The 9,004-nt window shown below is 44.1% G+C and overlaps 1 long non-coding RNA gene across 1 annotated transcript; it reads left to right on the top strand.

The window, feature by feature from the left end:
• Positions 1 to 1,867: 1,867 nt before the first annotated feature.
• LOC146180302 (uncharacterized) lies at positions 1,868 to 5,652 on the top strand. The gene is made up of 3 exons (XR_014700823.1): positions 1,868 to 2,314; positions 2,397 to 2,557; positions 4,099 to 5,652. It is a non-coding gene; the product is annotated as an uncharacterized LOC146180302 (long non-coding RNA).
• Positions 5,653 to 9,004: the final 3,352 nt, after the last annotated feature.

Raw genomic sequence — 9,004 nt, 5'->3', positions numbered from 1 at the left:
TGGCGTCAATGTCATGTGATCTGCACACACTACAAGCTGTAACGATCTTCAAAAAGAGCTGTCCATCTGCATAGCACTTCACATCTGATGTGGCCGTCCAGGGACAAGGCGTGGCCTCCCAGATTATACAAGCCTAGCAGAGAGGTTAATGATGTTGAATATGGCCCCAGGACTTCTCGACCACATGATGACTCGGATTGGAAGTGCTGCAACGGCTGCACAAGGTCCACACGATCACCTGCAAATGTTTAGTGCCTAAATTATATGCAAATAAAATATCAAACACGCATGGCACAGGAACATTCAAAATCATCAAAGCTACAAGCTAGGCTGCGGTAAAGTGTAATCTATGAATGCAAGAAATGGTCAGTGCAAAACCTAAACCTAAGTGAACCATTTCCGTAACAGGTAAAGACGGCTTGGTGGCGGAAATTGTATTGTGGCTAACTTTTTCTTTCTTTTTTTGCAATTAAGGGAACGACTTATATCAGGCGATTTCACTTGTTTTTCCTTCCTCGGTCGTCGAAACCATTAACCAAGAAATCTTGACAACTACAAGCACACTCAGCTTTTTTTTTTTTTTTTTTTTTTTTTTTTTTTTTAAGTTCGTGCAGTGTAGAGAAGTTGAAGAAAATTATAATGCGTCGTAGAAATATGCAGCTAAAAGCAACGCAAAGTGCTGATTAAAAATATCGGATTCGCCGCATGCGTCCTGTGAGTATTCCTTTAATCTTCAGTCATTTCCCGCCTGCGTACAACTTGAATGCGAATGACGCTGTATGAACAGTCACCTTTACAGGTTTTCTTATTGCACTTACCTCTGTGATGCTCGACGTGCTGCACCATTTCCATCAGATTGACTGCGTTGCCCTGCTGGTCGACACCCATCGAGAAGCCCGACACATTCCGGGAGCTTGTCGCTCGGCCGAACGAATACATTTCGTGCCATCCAACATCAGAGGCGTTCACCACTGGCGATCACACCCGAAGCACCAGTAGCTCAACAGTTCAACATTCCGAGCGCAGGACAATTCTCGCCTCGGAGCTTGCAAAGCCGCCACACTACACTCCTCGTCAGATGATTGATCTGACTGTACTGACGAGCTATCTTTCAAGACAATTTGACAGCATTGCTGTGCTGCAGCAAATCCTCGATCACTACTTGCAGACGACGAACGGCACGAAGACCACTCATAAGCGTACAAGTTCTTTCTTTCCTCCATGTAAGCTATAGTGAACTAGAATATATATTCTAGTTCACTATAATGAAAGCGTACCTCCCTTCATGCCTCCCTCCATGGCCGCCGCCATTGCTGGGTTATCATAACCGCACAGACCAATGATTTCTTACCATAGGAAGAAAGGGTTTGAAATAAGAAAGCAGTTAGCGCCGTCACGCGGCCGCAAGCTTCTGCCCCCATTACAGATTGTCTCAAGCGTCCTTTATTTCATACGCGCTCATTATTTGCCTTTCTATTGCGTTTAAAAGCCATGCAAGGTGTATATAAAGTTATCCTTTTACTTTTAATAACAAGCTAAGAAACTACGGTAGGCTAACGGCTGCATAAATCAGCTTGCCTGTCGCCATAGTCTCATTAGCATAATTCGGGCACCTCGCCACTCGGCGAAATTATGGCGGCCAAACGTCAGCATTTTCGGTAATGGCGGCACATCAGTTACGTCATGACGCGTCAATTTGACGTAATCTAAATATGCCTGCGTATCACGTGTTTCACGTGACATAGCTCCAGCCAATCAAATTTGAGCATCCGCTCCTTCCCGGTATGCCATTATTTTCATCACATTGGTTAATCGAGCGTAAGTGTTCTCCAAACCACCATCAGTAACTTTGCTTCCACTCCAAAATCATTCGTATTTGTCATCCAGGCAACAAGGATAGCTCCGGTTGAAATCAATTTTCACGGCTACGTCATTTTGACGTAACCGCTAAAAGTGCTTGCCTCAACTGATGGTTTCGCGCCACAAGTTTGAAGCACGTGACTCTTTTCAGAGCCAATCAGAAAGACAATATGGCGCCGCCAGGGGAAGGCGAATATCGAGGATCGGGCCCCTGGGTTCCAGCGTCGCTGTGAACTAGAATATAGTCGCTACTGTTAAAACATGGTTACATCGTGGGCTTTGAGCCTTACGCCGACGCAACTTTTCGGGTGCCAGGTCGGCGAAGATGAACCCTGCGAGCGACCGGTACAGTAACACTTGTGTCGAGAGGCCGCGGTAACCGCGGCACAACTCCGGCTTGCAGAAGCCCCGACCGTCAGCCTCCCGATCCCAGCCGTTTCGGAACTACGCATTGGTATGTATGTCCGAGTCTTGCAGCCTAGCCTACGTTTGACCGTTGCGAGAGTGCGCAATCGCTAACCGAAGCTTTCGAACAGATGCAGCTGCGGGCGGTGCGTGCCGATGCCGACTGCTCTTGAGAGCATCTGGCGAGATTCCGGCGGCGACTACGTAGTTGAAGCAGCCGTCTGGGTGTTACAGATCATCCGCATTTACTCCAAATGCTTCTTGATCATGGACTGCTAGTCGAGAACACAAGGTAAGAACCTTGAGCGAAAGGCGACATAACTTGAACAAGCGGCACCTGTTTTTCATTTTCTCGAGCAAGAAATGCTGTAATGAAATCTATTGCGGAAGGCAGTGTTAATAAAATAAAGCTTCCCCTTTAACATTACTTACCTGCGATCATCTACACTGTCTACAGTGTTGATATTGCGCCACATTAGCGCGAACACATCGCTGGTTTTCATATTTTTCTTGTTTTCGTAGAAGCGCATGAGCATGACGTTTCACCATGCAAATTACTGGTTTGCTTAATTCCATGCACGAGTAAATGAGAAAACACGCATCATCTGATAGTGTGAACTTGCTAAATGGAAAGGGCATGCACATTGATGTGAAGTAACGAGGGGGGGGGGGGGGGGACGCTGTCCGGGCAAATTTGCTTGTTTTATTAGCCAGTTATGACCTTCAGCAAGTGCAGCACTTCAAAACATAAATACATAAGGAATGCCACAAGAAATGCAGTAAATAAGTACAAAAGCAATCTCATTTCGGAGGACTCTGTGCTAAGTGAAATTGCATGCAGTGAAGTAGCCTGTCTCCTGCGGAAGCCGTGGGAAAATGCACTAAAAAACGACACAGAAAAGAAAAACACACAGGGCTGGACTGGCTTCTGCAGACGATCACTAACTAGCCCGACAACTCTTGTTATAGCCTGTCCCCACTTGCTGCCAGAACAATCACCATACCAGCACTCAAAGTTTTATTTGCTAGTTTTTTTTTTACCCACTTGCATTAGGTTAGTGTTGTATAGTGTGCAAATATAATTAAAAAAATTGACTTCACTGATACCATCATCAACACCTGCACACAGTAAACCTCTCCAAAATGCTTTGACACTGACATTTTACATGTGCTGAAATGTAACAACCAAAAAAAAAAAAGAAAGAAAGACGTTCTCCCAAAGGCCAGTACACCGAAACTTCCACAGTTTGAGTAAGTGTTGGAAATTTTACAGTTAGCAAATGAAGTTATAGAGTAGTTTTGCGGCACTTGCAGAAAGTTTGGCATGTGCCGTGTTGTGGGAAAACAACGGAGAGCTGTTGACAGAAGTGCACTTGTAGTTTATGGCTCCTTCGAATAGAATGACTCCATGCACAGAGCTGCTTAATGCATAAGTCGCATACTTAACATCTTCGTGCTATGCGGATGATATCAGCGTGGACATTGACATCGGCCACAACACTAGTATAGAGGGTGTAAGACGACTACTAGGTTTTTTCAGTCAAAAGCTGCATTGCCTTCAGGCATTATTTTGCTGCAGTAGCAAATTGTGATTGCACTGGAGTTCTAATATTGGGTGGGTCTCATTCTCTCTCAATCACCTGCAGCAGAATTCAAAGTTTGCCATACTTCCAGGGAGAATAAATTGACAGTGAAAGTTACACTGTACAGCTTCTGTTAGATGGGAATTAATTGTACAGATGCATGAATAACTTTCAAATTTGTAGAAGACCTAAATCATATTTTCATTTTGCTATGCTGAAAAGTGAATATTGCTTTTTCTCTTGTCAACAGGAGGCACCACTACATCTGCTACAGCCAGCTTGCGCACTGGCTTTGGGGATGCCTCGGCAGACATCACAGTAAAGTCCTCCCTATTTGTAATGCAAGCCAAATAAGGGAAAGGTTTCCATCTGACAGTTACACTGGTTTCCAGTTTGTGCAAGGTTTGTAGAGTCGTCACCTTATTCATTCTGAAACAAGCCGGAAAATATGAGAAGAGAGAATGGCAGGACAGCTGGACTAATAACTGGAATTTTACTAAAGGATAGAGGCAAAAGAAGACTTGCACAGAGATGCACATGTAAAAAAGGCCCCAAAAGACTGTTGACCGATTTCTTAGCCACACACATGTCCTTAGCCTTTGCAGTATAGTGTGCCTTTGGACTTGGATCTGTGGCTTCCCTTTTGTAACGAGTGGTTCTTGACCATAAGGAATTTGCTTTTTTTTAGATTTTGATTTTTTAGACCCTTTCTGCTTTCCACGCTTTCACTGCTTTGGGGGTTTTTCGTGCACGTGCATTTCTGTGCGAATCTTCTTTTGCCTCTTTCCTTCAGTAACATTTCAGTTGTTAGTCAAACTTTGTCTTGTGCTCCTCTCACGTGTTTCGTCTTCTGGCTGGTTTTAAGATGAATCAGTACCAACTCATCCAGTTGTTAGTCTTGTTGATATCACTAGCCTGACTGCACCCACTGCTGGGCAAATGCTTCTCCCATATCCATCCGAATAACCCGATCCTGTGCCAGGTGCATGATTCTCGCAAACTTCCTAATTTCATCTGCTTGCCCGAGTTTCTGCCGCCCCCTGCTAAACTTGCCTTCCCTTGGAATCTAAAAGACATATATAGGCTCACTTAGAATGAATTTTGTGTACTCACTCCCTTCCTTTACCTTTGATGCGTAGAATTTTTCTTCTTTTGGAACTGACCGCAGATACATCAGCTGCATCCATATGATCCCCGCAGACTTCCTAATCTTATCTGTCTGCCCGAATTTCTGCCGCCCCCTGCTACGCTTGCCTTCCCCTGGAATCTACAAGACATATATAGGCTCACTTAGAATGAATTTTGTGTGCTCACTCCCCACCTATACCTTTGATGGGTGGAATTTTTTTTAGCACTGACCGCAAATGCATCATAATTGTGCAGTTGTGTATATGCTACCTGCTTGTATAGATGTCTCTCCCATATCTATCCAAATAACCCGATCCTCTGTTAGCTGCATCCATCTGATCCCCGCAAACTTTTTATCTGCCTGCCTGAGTTTCTGCTGCCCCCTGCTATACTTGCCTTCCCTTGGAATCTACAAGACATATATAGGCTCACTTAGAATGAATTTTGTGTACTCAATCTCTAACTATACCTTTGTCGGATGCATTTTTTTTTTATTTAGCACTGACCTCAACACATCATGATTGTGAAGCTGTATATACGCATTTGTATATTTAGGAGAGAGGAAGACAGCAAAGAAGCGTGATTAAAAGATGTCTTGCTCTAGGTCAACTTCCTTCTAGCCTAAAAATTTTGTATGCACTGATGAACCTGCGGCTAACCAATAAATTATTTTGAAAGCAACATGTCTCTAACACTCATTTGGTAACATTAGATAATGCCCAAATGTACTACAACGTGGTGGTCCTTGTGGCACTGACAAACCTAGATTTTCTAGTTGCCGCGTTCACCTTTACACGGCCTCGAAAAATAGTGGCTCATGGGGAATAGAAAAATCAAACCGTTTTCTGCAAAAGCTGCTTTGAAAGGTGGCCACTATTTTCAGCATTTTGCAGTCTCATTCAGAAGCAAGCCAGCATAATCTGCAATCTGTAGACATGCATACAATAATATGTGCCTTATACTTTGAAATGTACCAGACTTTAACCAGTCATAAAACAGCGTGCTGAAAAGGTATGTATAGTAAAGCCTCCTTCGTTGATGATACCCGTAGTTTGCATGAAAACATCTGCACTAGAACCTGCATGACGTTGAGTTAATTGGCCTGCTGGTTGAATATGCCACCAAAATGCTGGTAATACAATGAACTTTGTCGGTGCTGGGGTCAAGTCTAGAAATATAAAGTTGGGATGATTTAATTGTGAAACCTTGCTGCTGAATTCACTGCAGGCTAGAATGTAACAGGATTAAAGGGCAGCTGTAGACGTAAGGGCAGTCCACATTGTCACGGCATCTTATGCGTCCTAGTACACATACCTACATACCGTGCATGTTTTGCTAGTAAACAATGTAACCACAGATTTGCGAAGCTCCAAGAATGCTACACTGATGCTGTCTGAGTAGCTGCTTGTGTCGCTGAATATTGTGAAAGCCTTTTGATGGAACGAAAACTGCTTGGTGAATACTTATGCAGAGTGAGGTTGGTCAGGAGCGCAGGTGATATGTACACCCTCGCAATTTAACCATACAAGCACAGACTGTACGATACTCATACAAATTGAAAAATATAAGGGAAGGAATTGAACTGAAGACTTCGCGGTTCGACAGTCCAAACTTCTACTACATGTGCTTTGGGCTGTGTGTGCTAGCTCGCCTGCAATCTGATTGCCCGAGCCAGGAAAATGGTACACACCCATATGAGCACCACTCCCAGTACTCTTTAACATGTACATAGAAGTGCAGGTGCTTGGGATAAACCTTGGCTGCCGCAATGCACCTCAAACAATGGCATGTTAGCCAGAATAGCAGGTTGGGCTTGTTGGTTTTCCATCCTGAGGTAACAGCGCAAAATGTGGACGGGAGCACAAGACGAGAAGATGATGAGACATTGTGTCGTCTTCTCGTCTTGTGCTCCCATCCACGTTTTGTGCTGTTACTTCAGAATGTCATGTGCCTGCCCAATATCTACATAATTGTCACACGAACCACTTTGTGTGTATTTACGACTACTTGCACAACACCATTGCCACCCACTGATGATGAGCAGCTGAACAGCAGTTTTTCACGTACACTCCGCTGCCATTAATTACAAATGCTATCATGCTACGACTTCCCATACCACCCCACCCAACCTCTGTGTGTAATGACTCAACCTTTGGTGCGTTTGCATGGTCTCGGGATACTGGAGAAATCCAAGATATCAATTAGTAGATTCAAGCAACTTAATCTGACATACATCTGGTGAGAATATTACAACTCTATCCATGTATACACAGATCTGTATCACCGCAAGCGTCGCCTACAATTGTGGTGATGCCGCTCAGAACATGACTCATCTTTTTTTTTAAGGGCATAATTCTCCACAAACCGCTGCTGAACTTGTGGCCCCTTGGTAAGAGGCTTTCCACATCTGTGGGAAACCACTTTAGAAGTGGTGTGAATTCACAGTTTCGAAGCCTGCATTACAAATTTTTGGAAGTTTTCAACACCACACCCTTACCAGCCTTTGGCACATATCTACTTGTGCTCAAGGCCACAAGGTAGTGCTTTAGTGGATCCATACCCACTTGCCAATTATATGCCATTATGCATGCTTTCTCCATAGACTGCATCTAAATGTGGTTTCACACACAAATATTTATACTTAATTGGACAGGCGGACTGCCCAGAATGTTCCACATGTGACATTACGGAGACTCTGGAGCGTGTACTAGTGGTGTGTCCCAGTATATGCGTGCAAAACAATAACTCGAGTTACTACTTTGAAGTGTTTTGGCAACAGGCCTCTCTCAGAGGACTTATTGGCCGGTTGGCCAGAAATGGAAAGCTCTACAGGCAGTGCAGGCTTTCTGCTGCTTCTTGCATGACACAGGACTTGACTCGTGACTGTGGTGCAAGTTACCATTCCTGTATATATTTTAATCAAGTCATGACCCTCTTTGTTCTTCTCTTTCTGTAGCAGGTCAGATATTAAACTTTTAAGCCAATCTATCCGCATTTCCAATCAATAACACTTGCGTGAATGCATTTCTCCTGGATGGTTGATCTGGTAATCACACCATCGTAATGCAAGGACATGGGGCGTATGAGCTTTTGAGGTGAACAATTTTTACCCTAGAAATGTCTTTTAAATGATGTGAAGGATTCTGTATATATTTTATTTAAGTCACGACCCTCTTTGTTCTTCTCTTTCTGTAGCAGGTCAGATATTAAACTTTTAAGCCAATCTATCCGCCTTTCCAATCAATAACACTTGCGTGAATGCATTTCTCCTGGATGGTTGATCTGGTAATCACACCATCGTAATGCAAGGACATGGGGCGTATGAGCTTTTGAGGCTAACAATTTTTACCCTAGAAATGTCTTTTAAATGATGTGTAGGATTCTGAGCTCTGCTCAACATGATCCTCCTCTTTGGAGTCTTCATCAGGTTCTATGGGACTAGATGAGTGCTGTGGAAAGAACGTGATCGAAGTGGAACCAAGGGGCCTGTTCTGGGTGGTACGATATGCTGGTAGGGGCACCTGTTGTGCTGGCCTCACGGTATCGCTGAAAATAAAAAAAAATCCAAAATGCGCATATTACTGCTATGAGGGCAATCTGGCAGGAAACAATCAAATAGAACTGGTGGCTTCTGCGAGTCGAGTAGTTCTCAAATAAGCATATCTGTAAGGCTACAAATCGCAACCACGTTTACTGCCTTTATCACGCGACCTACACTTTTTTTTGCCAATGCACTGGGCCAGCGGTTTTGCGTCGGTACGACGCATCGTTTGAGGTGAGCTTTCTTCGTTTCCGGTCCATGCCGAGGCTTCGAATGATGCCGAGGTTCATTTAGGACTTCCAGTAGAAAGTAGTACGAACACATGAACCCAATCGGTGTGCCAAAACTTGTGAAAGCGAACGTTACTTCCACTCGGAGAAGCCGTGCTGCAATCGATCGCGACGTACACGGTTGGCATAGCGAGCACTCAAACACGCACAACACGCCTAAACCCAGAACCTAACAGTGACAGGAAAAATAGGCGAAG

The sequence above is a fragment of the Amblyomma maculatum genome, chromosome 9, assembly GCF_055883805.1.
Source record: "Amblyomma maculatum isolate TAMU_Amacu chromosome 9, ASM5588380v1, whole genome shotgun sequence".
In the NCBI taxonomy this organism is placed as follows: domain Eukaryota; kingdom Metazoa; phylum Arthropoda; class Arachnida; order Ixodida; family Ixodidae; genus Amblyomma; species Amblyomma maculatum.
The sequence above is the reverse complement of the archived record's forward strand: the minus strand, read 5'-3'. Positions and strand labels throughout refer to the sequence as shown.